Here is a 22,570-nt window from a genome sequence, read left to right as displayed (position 1 = left end):
GGGAAAAGTAAGAAGTAGCTCGGCCAGGCGGTGCGCTATGGCTGCAAGACGGGCCGCGATAAAGGAATTTATGTCCACGCGAGATTTACGTCCCCTTATGCTTTTACAAGATACGCGACGTTGGAGGTTACGGTCCCCGGCACCGCACGATACGCCGCTTTGTACGATGCTGGTGGAGTTTGTATGCGGCGTACGTGTGCCCGGGTTGCTAGCCGGCGTTGGTCACCGGCGGTAGAGAACGGGTTTCAGGCGAATACGAGGGCAGAAAGGCAAAGAGAGACGAGAAAAAGGCGAAGGAAACGACGAAGATATAGGAGATTGGGGACTCCGGGGAAGCGAGTCGAGAAAGCGGAAGAAACGCGGTGGAGGGAAAAAAGCTGGAAGAAAGCGAAGCATGAGAGAAAGATAGGGGGAGGGAATGCGGATGAAAGAGGGCGAGGAGAAGAAAAGAGAAATATAGAGAAAGAGAAGATGCATGAGAATAGAAAATAGTGGCAAGAAGAGAATAGGGAAAAACATGGAGGAGGATCGAAAGTAAGAGAATGTAGGGCGAACGTATATAGAACGTAGAAGAAAAGAGAAGTATGGAGAAAGCGGAGAGCTATAAGAACGGAGAACGATGGCAAGAAAAGGAAATGGTATTTCGAAAGTATATCCCAGTCGGTGCGAAGACCTCGCGATTTCCAAAGGTCCGACTGCAATTTTTTCGTATAAATTTCAAAGGATTCCCCAAGGCGGAAACGGAACCATGAGCACGAGAAAGCGCAAGACAAACGCTCACGTATCCCACGAGGGAGCATAAATGTAAGAAAAGGGAACGAAAGAATAATTCGAGTCTGAAACCGGATGATAGTTCCGCGATATCGTACGGTCACCTTTGCATAAGCCTGCTTTATGCTTTTATCGGAGACAATCTCGAAAAGGTTCGGCCTCCTTTTGTAGAAGCATCGGTCGCGATTCACCTGCTGCAACCCGTGTCTTCTAAAGCCCTTCTTTCGACGACTGTGTGTAGCCCTTTCGAGATGCCTGGCAAGAACGCGCCAACCCTTAACCGAGTTTACTTCCATCCGACACCACTTCCACGAGACCTCACCGCCTCTTTCTTTCCCGCCACTTCACACATGCTATTCTCGCTCGATTTTCCTTGAGCACCGTTGGCCCCGTGATGGCTCTCCAACGTCTACCCACCCTCCATCGTACAATCCAATTGAATTTGTAGAGGAGCACGCATAAACGGTGTTTATATTCGACGGTGCAGATGAAAAAGATGGCGCGCGCGATTCAGCGTACATGGTCGATGCTTCGGCTGCTAATTTTGAATCTTGAATAACGGAGGACTCGTCAGGACGCTGGAAATCTCGCGATCGCTTCTTCGACCATGCTTCCATAGAAATTTGTACTGTAAATCTTCGGGAAAGTGTAAAGATGATAGGGCTACGTTGGAAGTATACTAACACTCGCGCGAAACTATGCGAACATTTCCACTTTGAAATTACGATAAAATATTTATATACAGTGAACGTGAAAGGCATTTGCACCGCGTTGTATTTGTTATACATGGAACATATATAGGTACTAAATATTATAATTAGGTTCAAGTATAGCAAAAGATGTAAGGGATATCATCTTATGCGTTGTGTTCCAGCTTCTGCCAACTATATTTACAACGCGCGCCATCGATTGATTCATTTTCGAGGCAGGGATATGTTAAAGAGCAGTGAATCGTTTTTACAAGCAATCGAAACGCAAGCATAACGAATCACGCGAAAGGGAAAAATGGCGCGATCGATTATATCGGTGCTGTTAAGCTTCGGCAACGGGAAGTAACGAGAAAATCGATGCCAGGCCGATAATCACGGTAGCACTCGAACGGTAGCTGCATAAGTCTAGCGAGCAAAGTGTTGGAGCGAAACGCGACGGATCTCGATCGACGACGAGAAACGAAATATTTCTCGACGGAGACGTCACCAGCGACGGAGACAGCAAGGGAAACCGTTAGACTGCAGAAAGCGTAGTAAGTCTTTGATAAGCAACAGCCACCGTGGAAAGGAAGAAGAAGAGTGCGCTCTATTGAATGGCGCGCGATAAAAGAGTGCGGCGACTTGCTTGAATGCGGCCGAAGTTAGCGGAACGCCGCGAGAACGCGAACGGAGACGAAAAAGAACGAAGAGCGGAGCCTACGAAGAACAAGGATGGAGAGAGATACGGAACGAGAAACGGGAGAGGGAGGAACGCGAGAAGTTGCATCGCAATGGAACAACGCTTGCAAGCAACGTGTAACGCGTAGCCGGAACGAGCAAACAAAAAGAAATCTCTCACGGGTAAGCTTCATTAAACAGACGCCGGGCGAGGAGGAGGGTGTTATAGGCGGGAAGCAAGATGCGAATGGTAGAATGGGGGTGGTAAAGAGGATCGTAGTACCACGATGCAATGGGAAATAAAAAATGGCGTAGAGAAGAGGATAGCAAGAAGAAAGAGAGACGAAAACGATAAGAAAGGAAGTGGGAAAGAGGAACGAGAGAGAGAGAGAGAGGGGGGGAGAAGGTAGGGCGAAGGGGCTGGCATAAACTGTCCCCTTTGTGCGGGAAATTGCGTTTTAATTCCCGCATTCAGGGTTCCCCGGTACCAGCCGGCAGTGCTCGTATACACGCCATACACGACTTTCATGCATTTTACATGGTCAGCACCTGCCGGCACATTGCGCCGCGCTGTGTGTAAAGAGTCGTCGAGAGAGCACGATGGCCACAGCTCGAAAGAGCCGCTTATCAACGGTCAGGAACCTCTTTTGGACTTTTACCGCGTCGATTTGCTAGTCATGGCCAATTGGCTGAACAATAAGCATTACGGTGGAAAGTACGATTGCCGAGCGTGAAAGGTTCGTGATAAAGCCACCAACGGCTCCGTGTAATTAACAGTGAACGCTCTTGAATAACCGTGCGACGATTCGGCAAACGGCGAGAAAAAGTCGGGACGCTGTGATCGGCGCGAGGTAATAAAGCTCCCACGGAAAGATTATGAATAGGTGATCGTAGAAATTCACGTAATTTGGAAGAGATGACAATTTTATTTAAGAAATTGTCGCATTCGAAATACGTTTCAGAGCCTTGGGATTCGTAAATCTATCAGATTGCCGCGTTATAACCCTTGCTAAACGCGTAAAGTCCTCTTTGATCGTCGTGAATATCACAATTACTCGGGTATAAATCAAAAGCGCGAACATAAAGAAACGAAAGGGAGTAAGGGACTGGAAAGAATTTGTCATCGTTGTAGCCTAACCCCGTAGCGTACTCGCGTTCCCCCCTGATTGCGCGAAACTGTAGCACATCCAATCTCGCGGCGAAAATCCTTTCATGCGGTGGTTCTGATGCAAGAAGAGCGGTAGCAAAAATTTATCGGCGCGTTCGAGCTAAATGGGTCCCTCGGTAGATGAGGCCTCGTTTATTAGTAATCGTGCAAATCTTTCGAGAGCACTCGGCGAGAGGGTCAACCGGCCAGAAACCGTACGCGGTTCGCAGAGGGGTGAAAAAGTGAGAAAGAGAAGGCTAAGCAGAAGGACAGAACTGAACAAACCGTAGATAAGGGTTGCTGGTGATTGCCCCATAAAATATGTATGCTACGAGCGTCGACCTTTTTCTTTTCTTCCCCCGTACTCTTCCGCGCGCTCGCCCACCGCCGCGAATTTTCTTGCTTTTTATACGCAGCACGGACGTCTTCGATCCCTGGAGCAACGGAGCGACACCGATGTCGAGACATAGTGGATTCATGCGAGTCTCTACGTACATGCGAGACTTTACGTGCCTTATATGGGGTGTCTCGCGTTGTTAGAATCAACGTTGGGGGACTTGGACGGGAAATTGCTAGTAAAATCGGAGAATTCTCTGCTTTAAATAACCGAGCGTAGCAGTAACGTTGAGAAATGGCAAAGTACCCTAACAAGAATAAAGATAAAACACGGAAGAGCGAAAGAAGTATCGTAGAATATTCAAGGAAGTAGTATATAGTCCGTAGTTGGACACATTTTTCGAACAATGCCGACACGCTATACAACATTTTTCTACAACTTTCATCGCTTTCACGGGAAACATTTTTCGCGCAAACGAAGAATTTTTTACTTACGTAATAAAGAAAAAAAACGTTCGAATTACAATGCTGTTCTCATCCCTTTCAAGAGCAACGTGAAATCTTCCATGTAATATGCAAGACCCTTTCATTTCGCTATGAATTTTAACAAGAACGTACTCCATGAATCTTAATGTATTCGTGGCGAATCTTTCGAGATAAAATTAACGGAACACCCTGTATGTACAAGTATGAGTTCTCCCACATGCTACTCACACACACACACACACACACGTACGCACCCTTTGCCTACGACTACACTGTTTGTTTCTGTCTGTCGAACTTTGGACCTTTCTCCACCGAGTCGCCTATCCCCCCCCTTTTTTTTTTTCTCTCCTCCTTCTTTGTCATCGTATATCGGCCCCATGACGCTCTTTGCCAGAAGGGCTCTAAAGGGAGAAGACCCGCACCGATGCCAATATTCCCCTGCCGATGAAAACAGAAACTCGATGGAACCGTGGCAATCTCTCGCCTCCCTTTGCTCTCGCCCAGATGCAAATTCGGATATGCGTCTTCGAGAGTCTGTCTGCCGCAACGACGGATAGGTGTCGGCGAACGCCGAAGAATATTTTCGCATCGCGGATTCGCGTTTTACCCTCCTCTGCTTCTTCCCGTCCAACGTGTCCAATCCTCGGGAATTGACGAACGGAAAATCGCAACACGATTGCGCGGTTCTCTTAAAAGAAACGAATATCTGTGCCGTTGAACGACGTGCCTAGGAGATTATCTACGAATTAAACGAGCGCGAAATTTCAACGAAAATGTTACGACGGACGGTCGCGGGGTCGCTCAACGATTTTCCATAAAACGGAAAATTACAAACGAATCCATGCAAATTACAATCCGAATATACAATGCGCGTGCAAAGTGTTTCATAATAACGCTCGTTAATTTCTTTTTAACGAGTCGTGTATGCAGAGTATCAGATGCATACGTTGCTCTTTATGCGCAAGAAACAAACAAACGTTCGCGAATAATGGAATTGTTTTCTGCTTATTTATTACGAGATATTTCTCCCTTTAGACTGGCTAGTGACTCGACTAACCGAATGGTGGTATAACAGGGCGCGTAGCACGAGCATGTTAAAATGTCATGTTACGCGATAACGTACATGCTTGCTGCTACTATAACAGCTTAAGCTTCCGTATCTAATCGTGCTTGGAAAAGTTGACCGATATTACGAAGCTCGGACGTGTAAAGCACGTGACGGAAACACGCGGAGCGATTATCGAAAGATGGGGGTAAAACGTGGCAAGTCTTTAAGGAAACATCGGTGCACGTTGTTCAGAGCAGCGTCCAACTTCCCAAGCGTGGAATTAAATTACGTTCGAGAACGATCAGCTCGTACAATCAAGACTAATACGCGTAGGGATCGGACTTCCGTTTCGGAAATATTTTCGATCCAACCGAGCCGGGCTTCCTTCAACGGCGTACGAATTCAACGAGGAAATTTTCCGAAGCGGTATACGAGCATCTGAAATTTAAATGTACGCGAATTTGTTGGTTTCGCGAAAAACCCATACGAAACGTCGACAAAGAAAAACGAAGAGAGTAGCAGCGAGAGAGACGGAGAAAAGGAAAGAGAAAGATGAAAAAAAAAGCGAATAGCTAGCGAGCATTGACTGTACATTATAAATTCAAGTTTGCATACCGAGTTTCGTTCGTAACGATATTCCTCGATGCGCCGCACGAAATATCCGTTTTATACAAAAGAAGAACACCGGAGTAAACCGTAGGTAATAGAATAAACACGCGAATCGATGCGCGATGTTGAAACGCGGCGCACACGGATTCGCTTGTTTGCCAACGTTTTCGCGCTTGTCTTTCGCGAACGTTCACGAAAATACAGTTTATTAACTCGATCCTTTGATGGACCGAACATTTCCCGGGCGAACTTCGAGCGCTGTACGGGATATTTTCAATCCACGAAATCTCTAGCTAACACGAAACCGAGTCTGCTCATCGGTTCCAAAGAAAGATAAACGGCAAGCTCGTCGATGGTGGATGATAGCAGCCCGAGAACCGGCGCTGTTTCCTCGGAGAACGTTAAAAATTGCGAAATAGAGAAAATGGACCGGGTAACGCGAGCACGAACGCGAAGAACTCGAATGAAAATGGTACGGCAAGCGGTAGATGAAAGAAGAAACGTGTTGCGCTGCTTTCATAATCAGTAAAAATAGCATCGTGCAAAGCAGTGTCAAATATAATCCAGATGAACTGTTCTGGCTAGCGTTCGTTCAACCCTCTGATGGTGTAGGACGCGTCGAACTCGCAATAACGCAAATATCATGATGGATATATTCGAAGCAATACGTTCGTCGAGGATGGAAAAACAGGAGGGAAACGAACGAGACATCGTCGTTGGCGACACAAATAAAGAGACTCGAACATGGAGGAAATTCGCGTAAATCCTGCTTATTCGCAGCTTTTCGGATTTCTCATTCCGTATCGACGTTCCCACTTCCTTCACGGAGATTCTTCGAGCGGTTGCCTCGAGGTATAACGATCAAACCGAAGTGGTTGGCGAGTGTTCTCCAGGCGGATTTATAGCTCGCCTTAAGAAACAACGACCGTCGCCCATTTGTTCCTCCGGCAAAGATCGTTATCCCTCGAACGGGCTCCGATAATTTCAAAAAAAAAACCGATGATATATCGCCGCTCATTAATTCGAGTACCGACCGACCTCAACCAAAGTAACAGGTATTTCTTTTTCTCCTACGCGGCATCCATCCTTGCCCCCACGGCTGACGATTAGAATACGAGCGGTGTCACGCGACAGTCGACGCCATCGCATCGCCCTTACCGCATTCCCGAACGTTCAACCTCTAAACCATGCGCTCCAAGATATTCCAAGGTAATCGTACGGGTGCTCCCGCTTGCCCCTTTTCACGCACAGTCTGCGGTGCGACACGTGGCTGAAAACGCCCGTAGTGTCGGTCGAATCGATCGAAAAGGCATCGTCCATCGACGTGACGCAAAGAGACATTTTTCAGCGGCGTCGACGATCGTTTCTCCGTTTTCTGTGAACCACTCGCACCGCCCTCTGTCCTCGGGGTGCTACGCGAACTTTATAACGCGAGAGGAAGTCAGCGATGGGTAGCGTGGCGCCGCTTGCGTCTCCTTCGTTGAGCATTCTGCCACGTATTTCTTCCACGTATTTCGCCTGTTTGGTGTATGGCTAGTTCGTCACGAGGACGAACCACCGTCGATCGTGTGACGACTTCGTTTCGCATGGAAATACGACGCCACAACGAACTGCGTGCTTAAGAAATCTTCCGGTTACGTGCCCTCGTGACAGCCAGAAGTCGATGACCGATAGTTACGTATGGACGTGTACGGTCGTCGTTAGCAGTTAGAGCGACTCGAAGTGCGTTTGGGGAGGTAGTTTCAAGTTGTTCCAAAGGGTGGAATACATATATAGCGTATAGTCGTCGTCTAGTTTCGACGTGTAATGGGCGCAAATGGGTTAGGTATGTTCGGTTCTCTGTCGAAGTAAATTCGACTGCCTGATTGCCTTCGATTCTTTTAAGACGAATAAGCGAATATGTTAATGCGAGTATCTTACGATTAACGTCGATGTAAAAGACACAGTTTTATAGGTAGTTGGCGTAATAAAGTGAAAAATAAAAGAATGCTTTGTCGAGGGATCGAATTTTTATTCCAAGATATAGCGCGAGGTATTGGAGAAGATTTGATTCTCGTATTTTTCTCAAGATCCGGTCGTAAATCAAAACGCTGGATCGTGCCAAGTAGAAGCAACGGCGTAAAAATAATTTTAGAACGGTGGGTAAGATTCAGCTCCTCGGGAAACGCTTAAGCCGCGGTTAATCGCTTAATCCATCGACATAGATCTCTTTGTGCGCGCACAATAGGTCAGGATTGATTCCAGTAGACCGTGACTACTTACGCGCCACTTCCGACGAATATTTCCACGGTGAAAGCCACTCGTTTGATTCGTATCTCCGATCGTTATCGGACTGCATATCTACAAATTATTTTTAACGAGACGATGTATTTGCTTGAAATCGTTCGACCATTCGCAACTGTATATCACGCGAAAACAAGTTTTTACTTGAACGTTGCCGAAGATATTACTCGATAACAGGTTTGTCAGCGTCTCTGGAAAAGAAAATATTTGCATATTTCAACATTTATCAACGCGACACAGTTCGCCGAACATACACATAAATATTGAATTCACGACACTGGCGAATAATTGCGCCCTGCACGAGTGTTATCTGCCGCCAATAACATCCAACTTTAATAGTACTACCCTCGGAACGACTTACAACTACCCTCTCGTTGCCACAGCACTTCTGCTCTCCTGCACGTGGCTACTTACACGAGCATATCGACCGTAGGAGTTATCTTGTGACGTAATTATAACTTGTAGTTTCTAGTACTTTAGTTCACGGAGGTTAGTGCAAGGAGAAACAGGAGAAACAGGGGAAGAACAGCGCCGCAGTCTGAGAGATCGTCATTTGCCTGCCTCCGCTGAACAGAGATAGCGCGAAAGAGCGGGACAAACGGACGAGTAAAATGACAGATAAAGGACGAGAGAGAAAGAGAGACTGAGACTGAGAGAGAGAGAGAGAGAGAGAGCATGAGAGAAAAATGACAAGGAAGAGTGAGAATATCGTGGTGTTTGTAACATAGAAGGTAAACGGAGAAAAAGTAGAGACGATGGAAAGAACAGATAAAAGTAGCAGAATGAAAAAGAGAAGGAAGGAAGACAGAGCTAGAAATTGAAAAAAGAAAGGGAAACCAAGGGCAGGAGGAAAGGGACAGCAGAGATTCGAATGTGATTTCGTGATTTCGAACTGTCGCAAAAACAAAGCGGTCGTTCACTTCTGTTGCTGGTGTACCGTTGTTTTTGCCTACGACTAACTGCGAGCAAAAACACGGACGCGAGTACTGTATGATCGTGGATACTCGCTATATTTCACGATGATTATTCATCGTAATCGCTGTGTCGAAGCGGTTTCGTCTTCCTGCGCGACTAGGAATCGCGGATATAATTGCTGATTAGAGACAACACCACCGGTCGCGTGCCCTTTGAAACACAAAGCATCGGTGCAACGTTGGATATCAAATATTTGATCCTACCTTTGGGCATGGATAGTCGAGCGAAGAGGAAAAACACTAACGTGGCAGCACTCGAACGAGATGGAAACGGTGGTATTTCATTTTCGGCAACATATTTGCCCTTTGAACGTCATTGAACCGCGAAACCTTTATCACAGAAGCGTTTCCACGCGGTGTAACCCTCGTCTCGACACTTGCAGCGTTGTTTGCTCGCTGTAAAACGGCAACCAACACTTTACACTACGCTTTTTCTTCTTGCTTCGAGTCACTCGTAGATTTGCGACGAAGGCGCAATTAGCGATTGTTCACGCTTTCACCAATTAAGGCCGTAGAGATATCGAAAAAAACAAGTGTCGCGATTACCTTTCTCTATATTCTGTTCCCCGTTTCTCTCCTCTGTTGCAGCCAACGATTTCACGGCTTTTAGTTTACAGAACACTTGACTGGCTGCGGAAACGCGGAAACGTCGCGGAAAGGCGAAAACAGATCGTGGAAAGTTCCTCGCAATTTTACAGTTCACAGATCGAACGAAAACGAAACTAAATTATCTTATTTCCAACTCTTAATACGGTAACTTCTAATTACAACTTTTGTCATCCAATTTTTTTGGCGACATCTTAGAAGGCACGATCGGAGAAAGTACAAGTCGAACGTAATTTATCTACGTTAATCGCAATGCGGCAATAAAACATCTTGTTACGTTAACATGTATATACCGAGCTACGTTGTACATGACAATTTATACTAATTTATCCTCTTATACGATATGTATTTCGATGCTTGTCCGAGCAAATATCGTCTCGTTCGACTTGACGAACCACCTATTACCCGCGCCGCTTGTCCGCTCAATAGTTCCATTTTATTCGACGAAACAACCTACTGGTCGTGTCTGACCAGATACGATGCTATTCTACTTGCCGCGCTAGGACGAATCTATCTTACTTATCTGGTAAGACAGAAGTCCAGACAAAGGTACAAAACATCAAGTCCAATTCTACTGCTTGTCAGATGAGACTCTTAATGCTTCGCTGACCATCCTAGAGTAACAATTTCCTAGCTGATATTATTCATCTTGTAACGCTGTAATGGAAAGAGGGAGAAAAAAGAAGAAAGGACGAAGGAAAACGCAAAGAAGCTACGTTTGTTTCAAAATCTAAATGCTAGTGTAGTTATAGCTGAATTAAAAAATAATGTTAGGTCAGGTCAGAAGGTAGTTTGATGATTCAAGAATGGGAAGAGGGTGGGAAATAAAAATACGAAGGGAAACGAAAAGAAGATACGTTTGTTTCAAAATCTAAATACTAGTGTAGTTATAGCTGAATTAAAAAATATTGTTAGGTCAGGTCAGGAGGTAGTTTGATGATTCAAGAATGGGAAGAGGGTGGGAAATAAAAATACGAAGGGAAACGGAAAGAAGGTACGTTTGTTTTAAAATCTAAATACTAGTGTAGTTATAGCTGAATCGAAAAATGTTGTTAGATCAAGTTAGAAGATAGCTTGATGATTCAAGAATTGTCTGTGTTGATGGTAATCCCTTCGATAACAAGTGACAGTAAGAGGAGCGAGCTAACGTTTAATATCGTATGACCGATAATTAATTGAGCTGGATGTACTTTGTTCGTAACTGTGTAATTCCGTGGAATTCAAAGAATAGTTAAACAATGAGGTTAAATTTCGGTGTCAATCGAGAACGAACATATACGATTGAAAGTGTTGGAAAGACGTGAAAATTAGTTGACCAGAAGGGGGAAACTTGTTTAACTGGACCAGAAGCAAATCGCGCAGCTATCAATTCAATTTGGTTTCCGGTTGCTGCAACGCGAGCATGGTGTCGTCTTACAGGGCAAAACAGCCGCCCGTGTATTCGTAATTTTCGTAACACAATACGCAGCACCGTGTGCACTTGGTGCGGGCAAGCGAAAGCACGCGTGCGCTAGTTTACGTGTATCCACGATTGACAAATTTTCAACGAGAGGACGGCAACACGTCTCCTATTAATCCGCCGCTATCGTTTATAATGTGACGTTGTTGCGAACTTTCTGAAACAGCCTGATTAATTTAACTCGAGCTTATGAAATTGCACCCAAAGCGAGCTTCATTCGCGCATATGCCGGAACGTTGTACGAAAACCCAAGCAACGGGTACAACTTGTGACAGAAACGCATGGCCGCCCAGCCGGGGAAACACACTTCCGGTTAAACGTCGTGGATCTTTTTTTCTTTCTCTTTTTCTTTCTTTTTATTTTCCCCTTGGTAAATCCACGGCATAACCGGATGCCTGTCAAGATTTATCGCTCCTGTAAAAAGACACGAAAGGGGAAAAAAATGCTTTTCAACACCCTGACCTTGCTTTTCCCCTTTTACTCTCGTTTCCTCCCAAGGGACCAGCGGCCGGGTTTATCGAACCACGCGAAGAATAATGAATCACACGCGGTACTATATCGCATGTTCCGGCCGGTTTGCGGTTGACAACTTCAAGTCAATCTAGAGCGAACGGCAACGTATACGTTCTACGTTTCTAAGTTTTTAATTACTCGTGTTATAAAAAAAAAAAAGAAAAAAAACGAAATAGCCTGGTACGATCGATCTAGATTTGGATTTTTGATAAAAATGAAAATCGATCGATTTCAGCCAATCGTAACGTTCGCGAATAAATGCAAATGCGATAATTACAATTCAATCGAGCAAAATCGAACGGATTAATAAACGACAGTCCATCTGATACGAGGGAAATTCTAACAATGTTTCCCCTGTACGGCTTCAATTTTAATACCTACCCGATCATTTGTGACGTTCATCAGCCTGTGTTTGAATATTATAATGTAATTATTATGAAATTATACAATGACAGCGTAATAATCTTCGAGAGAATAATGCGAAAGCTTTTGTAATTGTCACGTCGCTTATTTGACGACTGCCCCTGCGTGGAGTAATTTGCGACAATCTCGTTAATAAATAATTAGAATTATCGTATCGTATAATACGGAATATTAATCGCATGTCGCCATTATTTATTGGGATCTTACCGAAATTCGCACTTTGGAAGCTAACAGTTTGAACAGAGAGACGAGAGAGAGAGCGAGAAAGATAAAGAGAAAAAAAAGATTATAGCAACGGTGAAGAACAGAAAACGAATAGTACAAAGCGTAAATAACACAGTGCTGAACTTTCTAATTAATAATACCGCGAACGATTAATTATAGAGGGGAAAAACTTTCGAACAAACACGCCGACCGCTTTTTAACGCGGCTGTTGTGGCCGGTGGTTTGGTACAATTTCCGCGTAATTACTGAAGTAATACCAAAACAACTCTCGTTAAAACTATTCTGGCCGAAGTAGGACGATGTCAAGTGGAAGCGGAGGTGAAGGTTTTAGAAAGCTACCAAACGAATAGTAGCGAATACCGTTTCAATTATTACCCGTGTTATTATTCCGAAACGGCTTAAACTATTTCAACTTTTTGTTAAACGAAACGGAACAACATGGTGTACGTATACGATGAATCGGCTTTCCGATAAAATTCAAGAGTTCGAAAATTCCGTCTTCCGTTTCCCTCGTACAATTCTTGGCAAACGATGCACGCGACGCGTTTTCCCTCCGGTTGCCGGTTCAACTTTGACTTCATCTAGAACGCTTCGTTCCCTTCAGGCGCGTTATCAAACTTCACCCAGATTCCACGGTTGTTCACAGCTGCGGATCCATCGCGAACCGGCTACAGAGCTCTTTACGAATTTACAGCTCGCTCTGGCCGAGTTTCATCTGAATTTGCAACTCGAAGCACAACGGTCAACCGACTTCTCACGAGAGACACGACTGTGTACCGGCACAATTATGAATCGTATCACGTTTCATGATCGACCGTAGCCTTAATTGGATCGCGTGGACAACGACGATTACGTAACTATTCGGAGGGGATCGTAGTACGTTTACGAGGCAGCTAAATCGAATAAATCATCGATCATTGATCCCGGGATAGCTTCAACCGCCACCAAGTTGATGACAACGAAATCCTTTCGTCGACGACAAAGGGAATATGGGACGACGTATCATCGAACGTGGAATTATCGGCGTGATGGCAGGTTGCGTGAATTTCCTCGACAAGCAACACGTATCGATATTGACGTAGTATCGACCGACGAAAGCGGCGGAACAAATGAAAACGTTAATTCGAAACCAGGTTGACCAGGCATCGAGCTGAACGAGAACGATCGAAAGCTTTGAGCCAGCTCGAGTGCAATAAGAGCCCTGCTGCGCCAATGAAATCTAACGAGCCGCGGTTAATTTTTCTAATTTACGAGAGCTTTCGCTGAATGCCTGAATGACCAGGTTTCACGAGCACTCGCGAGAATTTGATAGTTCCGTCGAACGTTCCTCGTCTGATGAATTGAATTCTCTAAACGATGAAATCGCCGGAACGAAATTAATTGCTCGTTCCAACTTAAAGCTTTCTATTCATACCGAGTAGAGTTAGGCTAGTTTATATTTCAGAAGAAAACGTACAGATTTACCAACTTATTAAAATAATTGCCCTCGCTGTCTCCTGTGGTGTCACGTTATTTTTATCATCTTCTCGGTGTAATATTAAAATAATACGTCGAGCTTGTAAGAAGACGAAGGATAATTTTTCAAAGGATTTTTATAGATTTACAAACTTTGCCCATCGATAATCGTAGTGTTAACTGTAGCGGAAGAATAACGATAGGTATCGTCCTATCTTAAGGTACTTTCCTCGCGATAATAAATAACGAAGGATATCCGGTTAAAAGGTACAAGTTATTTCATCCAACACCGCGTAAATCGTATCTTTTCGATCGGCCCACCGTACGAGTGTTCGTAATTCCGCAATAGCCGATCGTTAGTCGATACTGTCCTCTTCTTCGAAGCCTTGAAGCGCTCTCGAAATGTTCATCGAAAAATCCTCGACCGCGTAACCCACATGCGTCAATCGTTTCCTGTATGCCGCTACGAGATCGAGTTCGCGTCGCGAAAAAGATCAGCGATTATCGATAACTCTTGAAATTTTCAAACGGATCTACGTATATATGGTCGACCAACAAGTTTCACGATTTCCAACCGACAAATTAACGCACTCGCTGTCAATAATTTCCGAAACATCGAAAAAAAAAAAAAAAAAGAATTTGAACAGTTCGCCTTTAAATACAACGTTATCGGGTTACGAACGTTTTCATCGTCCATGTGTTCGTGAGAATTGAAAAACTCTGCCTCCTTCAGATATCCAGGCGAAAAAATTTCCTTTTCTCAGAGTCGAAATATTGATAATAAACGGTCGCAAGATTCAAGGTACCAGCGAGTCGCTTGTTTTCCTCGAAGAAACGGAACTCTTTCGTCCTTTGTCGAGAACAGGCTGAAAACTTCTTTCGAATACGCGGACGCTGCGGGCTAACCGAAAGAACGTACTAAGAACCGGAGGATTACGGAGGCACGCGGGCTCGAGGTTGGCCAAAAGCTTTTGTCTAGAATTGCTTGAAAACCGGCAATGAGAGTCCTCCGAAACCCTCCCCCTATCCAGACCAATTACCCTCTTTTCTCTCGTCCTTTTCTCCAGTCCCCTCTTTGCCCTTTTTTTCCCCTCGAGGTGTCGCGAACCTCATCCCGCGACAGAAATTTCGTTCGCGTTCAATTTTAGCCGCGGGATAAGGGATAAATGCCAAAGTCGTCCGTCTCTGCCGTTTTTCTCTCGCCCTCTGTTCCTCCTCTCTTCCTACTTACCGTTTCCCGTCCCTTTGCCAGTCCCTTTGCCTTCCACGTTTACTCCCACGCCCTCTTCCCTTTGCTAGGCTCGTGACACCTTCGAGTATCACGCGGAATTAAAAGAAGACGAGCAGACGTTTTCGTTTCACGCTTCGCAACATATATGGTTTCGAGGAAATCGAAAAGCAGATTACCGTGAAACGTACTGATCCGTGAAAGCGTTAGGACGTGTAGGCTTTTTGCAATTTTATACGCGTCGTTTCGTGCGCTTTAGTTTTAGAATTATCAAGTTAATTAATCTGCTGCACCATTGATCCTTTTAGTTTGCACAGGCTTAAGAGATTACGTTGGTATTAATGATTCTTGGAATGTCACGTATACCTATATCCAGTCACGTATACCTATTTGTATGCCACACGGAGCCTCTAAATCGTAATCATCGAGTTCTGGATAAACCCTCGACGTTTAAAAATTCAGGCAACCAGCGAACGCGCTACTCAAACAGACGCGGCCTACGAAATTAAGCCTGGCTATGGTCCTCTGTTTGATGTCGCCTCTTCAACCACCCTACGATTAATACGACCGACGAAGGTGTACAGTTTGCACGGAGGAAATGGAAATAAGAAGACTATGAAAGAGATGTAAGTTCCTATGGACGTATTTTCCAAAAATCATGCAAGTTTCCAAAAATCAGCGTTGCCAGTTTATGGAATTGTTATTATGGAGAAGATAAAAATTGGTCGTTTCAGCTATTTTGATAGGTTTACGGACAATTGGAACACACGGAAACGACAAAATACAACGCGCGTGTCTATCACCGAACGTATTATCATCGAATACACGATAGTGATAACTCGCGATAGTTCTTCTCCTGGCAAAATTGATACTGCGAATCGTACGCCGGCAGGAATACGAATTACCATGCGAGAAAACGTGGCACGAGTTGGTCCGGAGTTGTTACAAATTCCAGCTGCGAGTCGAGAACTTTTAATTCCGCGTGATGTACAGCTGTACCGTACGTACTCTCACTTCGGACCACCGACTGATCGATAACGAGAGTGAAATTGAAATTGGCCGACGCCATATCGGCCGCTGGAAATCCATCGCCCTGGAAATTACACGCTGAGTTAAATATGATTTTTCGACTTCGTTTGCTCGAGTTAAATATTGTAGACGCGCTACAGCGAATGATCTTCCATAATCGAAGGACAAAACGCAGTTTACGATATTTCAGTAAATTACATTCTCGTTATACGTTAGTAGGACTTTTTCAAATCGAAGTGTCGTTCGATGGGTAAAATTTGCATAAAGCCTTAAACAGAGTCTAGCGAATCGTTGTACTATCACAGTCACGGTGTCAACAACCGTGCAAAGTAGTAGAGAGAGCAGAGAGTTACAACAGCAACGCGCGTAGTCTGCAGCAGAGAGTTGGATGGTACAACATACACAACGCACGCATGAACTCGTACAACAGAAACACACAGTTATCGATAAACCACAACAGTCAGCGATCATCCGCAGTCGCTCATTTTACACGATCCTAAATCCATTCGCACTTGAATTCGCCTCTGGAATCGGCCAGAGAAATTTAAACTACACCATCGTTGGATCTGCAATCTTAAAACACCAAGATCGTTTATACGCGATGAAAAAATTCATTTCGCGATCATTCTCTCCGCGATCGTGTTTCGTTTCAAATTCTCCCCTGAATCGATCGCGTCGCGACGATCATCATCCTTTCGACCGATCTTTTATCTGCAACAATACACTAAGAGATAGGCTAAGTTTATTCGAGCGATCGAACGATTCAGGTAGCTGTCGCTAGCGCAATCGAAGGATGGAGAGTTGGCGAGAGGGAAAGGGGGTGTCGCGAGGTCGCGCAAAAGCGTTGGCCCAATTTACCGCCGCAGCCAATTAGCCCGACATTCGGTTCTGTGCCCGTATTCAAGACGACCCTTACGTTATTCCAGCCATTTGGAATTGCAACACGCAGCGCAGTAATTCCTTCCACGAGCGCGTTCTATGTACACGACGTACGTATATATACGTCGGGACCGGCAACTTCATGCGCTCTGTTATTACGTTGGCCACACATAGATGCACACAGAGGGCGAATGGCAGGGGTGCTTAAAGTTGGACGTTTTGGTAATTCGACGCCACTCGTACACGGGTACGGCCGTGTAACCGGCGGCCAGGCCGGCTGCTACAAGCGACAATTAGAATCTGTTTGCATAATCAAGATAATAATGGAAATTCTGAATGGCGCGCGGGGGATTATTTTGGTCCGCCGCGGTATATGTATATACAACGATATAGGCGAAAAGGAAGCAATACCGTGTTATTACGCTGTCAGGAAACGAAACCGAATTCGTGTCAACTGGAATTGCTTACTATTTTGCGCGAGAAATCTTGCATCTCCGATCTGATAACCCGTATCGCGGTACATTTCTCGCTGAATAAAAGAGAAAAAGTCGATCGTTTAACGAGTATTACACGGTATAGCCCGAGAATATCGTATTACCAACGAAATGCTCAGGAATTTCAACGATATCTCATCGACTAAATTACCATTCTAGGATTTCTATTCCGTATATTCCATTCCTAAGATGTTTACCTGGAAACTGAAAAATCTTGCATCTTAGTAGTATCGCAACAGGATCATTTTTCACCGAACGTTATTAGTACGGAAGGACCCTGTGCGGACGACGAAATGTCCTTAGATAACGTCTAACTAACGATCGTACGACCGATCATCACCCTCCGAGCGATCAGGCAAAGCGCGTAGGCAAAGGAAAAAAGTCAGTCGATATCCTGCGGTCCAATCGGCTGGTCCGATTTCATTACAACCCTCGACCGTGTGCCTATTCTCGGCCGAAGCCCTGTACGAATCCAGGCAGCGCGATTGATCACCCATAACAGGTTCGCCGATGGAAAGAAAGAAAAGGGAATACGGGCCTAGCGAAAGGCGAACCGTCCTGTTGGAAAGTTGAAAATAATAAATCGTTGCCATTAGCAGCGAACGCGGGGCTCTAACTGTCCGTCCAGATGGCAACTGTACAACGGAGAGAGGCGAGGCTTTCGAACCAATTTATCCCTTTGGCCGGTGAATTCCCCGTGGCTGTCATCGGTGATAATTCTTGTCCGGCCCGCGTTTCAACTATCCGACCGGAGCCTGCGATATCTGTTCTGCGAATGTAGAGTAACTACTGGCGGTGAAATAATCTCGTGACACGAGCAGGCGTCGTGGTAATAAAAAATAGACGAGAAAAAGGAAAAACAAGCGGAAGAGAAGAAAATAAAGCAGCGACGCGACGCGAAAGGATGAAAGAGGGTGAGAAAATGGTGCGTTCGTGAGCGGAAACGAGAAAAATCATCGCGCGACGCGTTCCATCCCTGTTGGGACGAACGCTTTTCCGGCGAAGTTAGCTCGCCAAAGGTATCTGTTCGAAGGATCGCGTTACTTTGCTCCTCGGAGGTAATGCTTGATCGATTACGACGTTCTTCCCGTGTTCTTGGGATTAAACGGTGCAACGAATGAGCGTGCGTTTGATTCGATTCGTAAGAAGGACCGAAGGTAACGATGAAAACCGACGGGCGACGTGTCGTTTATGCAAACTTTAACGGAAGACATTCCGGTTGGTTTCGCGAAAACGTTTTCTTCTCGTCGACTACGAGATATCGAGTTTTACGAATCGACCAACTCCCGAAGTTTATTCCGACCTCGATCGAGATAAGTTTATTCTGTTCGGCACGGATCAAGTCGAATACAATACCATTCGCGGATATCAGTTTGACGTGTCTCTTCTTGCCAACGAGGAAGTTTGGTCAGACTCGAATCGACAGACGACAAGAGTCAGCGGAAAAGTCAGAAAGATGTACTTTGAACTTGTTTCTGTTCGGCCTTTACCATTCTTTGCGACAAAGAAATATCTTTGTAAATCATTTGGAAATATTTTTTGATCGATTTAAATAATCGATAAAAGGCAGGGACAGTCGTCGTTCTTATACAGCGCGTATGCTCTAAACACACTCGACGTTTCGAACAAACTTTCGAACGCTCGGTGATACAGTTTCACGAAGACCGAAAGAATTTCGTCCGAACGGTACGATCCTCGGAGTTTCGTTCCGTTTCGCGTACAAAGAAGAAGAAAAGCTATCTATGAAGAGGCAGTGGATACGCGAGTTCCTTCCGTCCGTGTCTTTGAAAATGGCACCACGGGTTGTTGCGCGTGTCGTAGAACGGATCCGGATGCAATGCCGTGTGAAATAAAGTAGGCGTGAAATAGACGCGTTCTTGACGCGGATTCCTCCTTCCTCTCGTTTCCGTAACGTGTAAGAGCGCAAATGTGTCCTCGCGCGAGAGTGTAAGTACTCGGCTCGCAGCACGAGCACGGAAAGAACCTCGACGCAATCGTGTGACGAACTGCCGGCAGAGCGGCCGGATGCCATTTTACGAGAATTAATGTAAACACAGAGAAATACTCGAGCGTGGTAAATTGACGCGAACAAATTAGATCTCTCGTCATGAAATTAACACCCGTCGTGGAACGGAGCGTCACGTCGTTCCGATCGTGACACGTAATTATTCCTCGCTTTTTCGTTTTAACCTGTATTCTCTCTCTCTCTCTCTCTCTCGCTTTCGTTTTTCTCTCCTCGTAATCAACTTTTCGAATTATTATCAAACCGCGATCCACGTTCATCCCTATCGTCGTGTAATATTTCAAAAGGAATATCAATGATTTCGTACGTTATTGATCTTCGTGACGCGTGTTTGTTCCACGATAGAAATGATTTTTACGAAAGCATTTTGCCAACCTGTTGTTCGTACTATGTCCCGAAATAGTTTCGTTATTAAGGTATTAAAAGAGCTTGCACGGCGCTTGGGATTTTAGTAATTATGACTAGTTTATGAACGTGAAACGTATCACACCGTTACAGAGCATTATGCTATTTAATATACCATTACCGTGATACACTATTAAAACATATTACATCGTTTAACAGCTGCAATTACATCCAGTATTGTTCTATCTAAATTCTCTCTGTACCTACGTTACTCCCTTTCGCCTATGATACTTTATCGACTATCCTTCAACGAGATCTATACCCAAAATCTTTCTCTCTCGAAATTACCATCGAATGGTTGATCCAAACGAGTCTCGCGAATTGGAGAACGCGAATGATTTTCGGAATTGCTCGATGCGAGTCTGCGATACGTCGAAGCAAATTAATTCCCGGATCGAGAAAAGAGAAACGGTGATGTAACGCGAGTACAAGAACAACGTGCAGGTTTAGAGGAGGAAAAGTATACGAAAAGACGTCTGCACTTAATTTCGTAGCGCTAATAAGGTTACGCTAAAACAGTGCTTCGTATAGCCGTGCTTTCGCTTTCGCGTGTAAGTTAATACACGTTAAAAGCAGAAACGCTTTCCGTAGCTGCAGAAACAAAGATAAGTATATTAAACGGATTTCAAGTGCTTTCTGTTGCTGCGGCAACAAAGATAAGTGCATTAAACGGATTTAGTTTCGAGGCCTGGGAGAAGATGACGAGCCACTTTGTTAATTGAGTTTTGCCCTTACGATACCGGCTGTATACTTCTCCTCCTCTGGGGGGTATTAAATAGCGCGAGCTGCATTAGCCCCGACTATCGACGATACTTCCGGTATATCGTGCGAACCGAAGAATATTAATTACTCGATTCGCCCCAACGAGAACCACCGACTTATTTTCCAATTACGATTCGGATAATTAGAACTCTTCGAACGAACGCGGTGGCAGGCAGAAATTGATCGATCTATCTCGCGCCGAGAAATCGTTAATACGGATTTTGAATTGCTGCCGCAATAAAGGCTGTCGTGATAGGACTCGTTCGAAAGGTTTATACGTATTGAGTTGGCAACTAAGTTATTGCGGATTTTGTAATTAGATGGTAATGACAAAATCCGCAATCGCTTAGTTGGCAATCGAATAGTTCGTTAAAGTGCGTATAAATAATCTATGTGAACGGAATTCGTATTATAGATGTCCAGTGCGCACTCACTCTCCGTATGATTTTTCGTCCATTACGGTAGGAATTCAAACGACAGGAGTTCGTTTGATCTCGTTCATTCGAGAACGATTAAAATTTCGTCGGAATAAATGAAAGCCCTGTAAATGCAACGAAGGAGTTGTAAAAATCGAACGCAGATTACGCGAAAATGTGACAGAGATTTGACTCGTTTGCGAGTTTTAACTTCGCGTACGAAATAATACATTTCCCTGTTCGTCGATTATGCTTTAACGTACGAATTTCTCGTTTTCAAGCCGAGTCAAAAGTGGCCTCGTTCGACCATTATCAGTGGATAATGGCTAGCGAGCCTGAACGATACCTTTCCCCTGCCGGTGTGCAAAAGGAGGACCACCTTGCGTCTATGAAATCAGCACAGCACCGTAATTATCTCGACTTCCGTGAACTCTGCAAACTTCGGTATTACGAGATTCAAATCGAATTGCAGAAACTCGACAGAATGTCGCTTCTCTGCATCTGCTACCGACAATGCTCACCGCTCGAGCGCGAATCAACGTAAAACGGCGACGTCTCGCCAAGAAGCGAGTTCGCAACTTGCCGACCTCCTTACCGTATTTCATCGGATTCTTTCGTCGCGCGACACCCTCTCCCTTCTGTGCTGCTGGCATCGTGCACCACGTTCCCGCGTCTCCCTCTCGTCGATATGATTTCGTAATCTGCGCCAAGTCGCCGGCGACAGCCGCGGAACGAAATACCGCGAGCCGGTCCGAAGTAAAAACACGTCGAAACATTCGAATGCCAATAGCGAACTCTCGCTTTTTTCCTCGAATCTACGAGATTTATCGCGCGACAGCCGTTCTTGTTTACGAACGAACGGTCAAACGAAGAGCAAAAGCTTTTCCCTCCGTACAGGGGATGAAACTGATACGAGAAGTCGAAGAGTAAAACGTTAATTGCGAATACGTATCAAGAGGTAATGGGTTCATGGCAACGCAGAATTTTTAATCTCTATCTCCCTTTTACAGAGACGATTGTAGAAAAAAGACGAGTCCCTACAGGCCAGCCCCACTAGCCATTGGCCTGTGCAACCGAATGGCTCGTGGATAGTTAAATTCGTTTTCATTTCGTTCCGTTTCGTCTCGTTTATTTTTCCCTCGATTTCGCCGTGGCTGGTTTTTCGAGCTGACGTTAAAAGGCGCTGGCTAGGCGGCTGCTAGCCGATCGGACATTTTATAGCATGCGTTTTAATGCGAATGCAATTTTACCGCAGTCCTTTAAGCACGATCCGCGAATGCATCTAGAACGGTGCTGCGTTAACGGCGATTTGGTTTTTTAATTCCTTATAATAGCTCGCCTTGTGTAATATTAGCGCAAATTACGGCATTCCGTGCGCTATTTCACGAAGGTACACGTCTTATTTCTATCAACATTTTATTCGGATCTTGAATCTTATTACATAGGGGACTTTTAAATCTCTCGTGCCTTACACTCGATACAGCGTTACAGCAGGGAATAGCTTGGAACATCGACTGACTACCTAATAATTAACCCTACTAATTCTTGGAACTGACTTTGTGAAATCTGGTATTTCGTATTAAAAGTAAACAAATGTACCAGTTATCCTCGACGCGGAGAAACCTAGTCGAT

The 22,570-nt window shown here is 44.9% G+C and overlaps 2 protein-coding genes and 1 long non-coding RNA gene across 4 annotated transcripts in view; 1 reads left to right on the top strand and 2 right to left on the bottom strand.

Annotated features, from left to right (window-relative positions):
• Positions 1 to 22,570, top strand: part of LOC122570046 (28S ribosomal protein S17, mitochondrial) — a 260,913-nt gene that overhangs the window by 145,130 nt on the left and 93,213 nt on the right. The window lies entirely within an intron of this gene.
• Positions 1 to 22,570, bottom strand: part of LOC122570024 (B-cell receptor CD22) — a 314,194-nt gene that overhangs the window by 209,525 nt on the left and 82,099 nt on the right. The gene's annotated exons all lie outside the window — the stretch shown is intronic.
• LOC122570060 overlaps positions 1 to 22,570 on the bottom strand; it is a 28,628-nt gene that overhangs the window by 4,333 nt on the left and 1,725 nt on the right. The gene's annotated exons all lie outside the window — the stretch shown is intronic.

Source organism: Bombus pyrosoma, linkage group LG1, assembly GCF_014825855.1.
Source record: "Bombus pyrosoma isolate SC7728 linkage group LG1, ASM1482585v1, whole genome shotgun sequence".
NCBI classification, from domain to species: Eukaryota; Metazoa; Arthropoda; class Insecta; order Hymenoptera; family Apidae; genus Bombus; species Bombus pyrosoma.
Note: the sequence above shows the minus strand (reverse complement) of the source record. Positions and strands in the feature narration are given on the sequence as shown.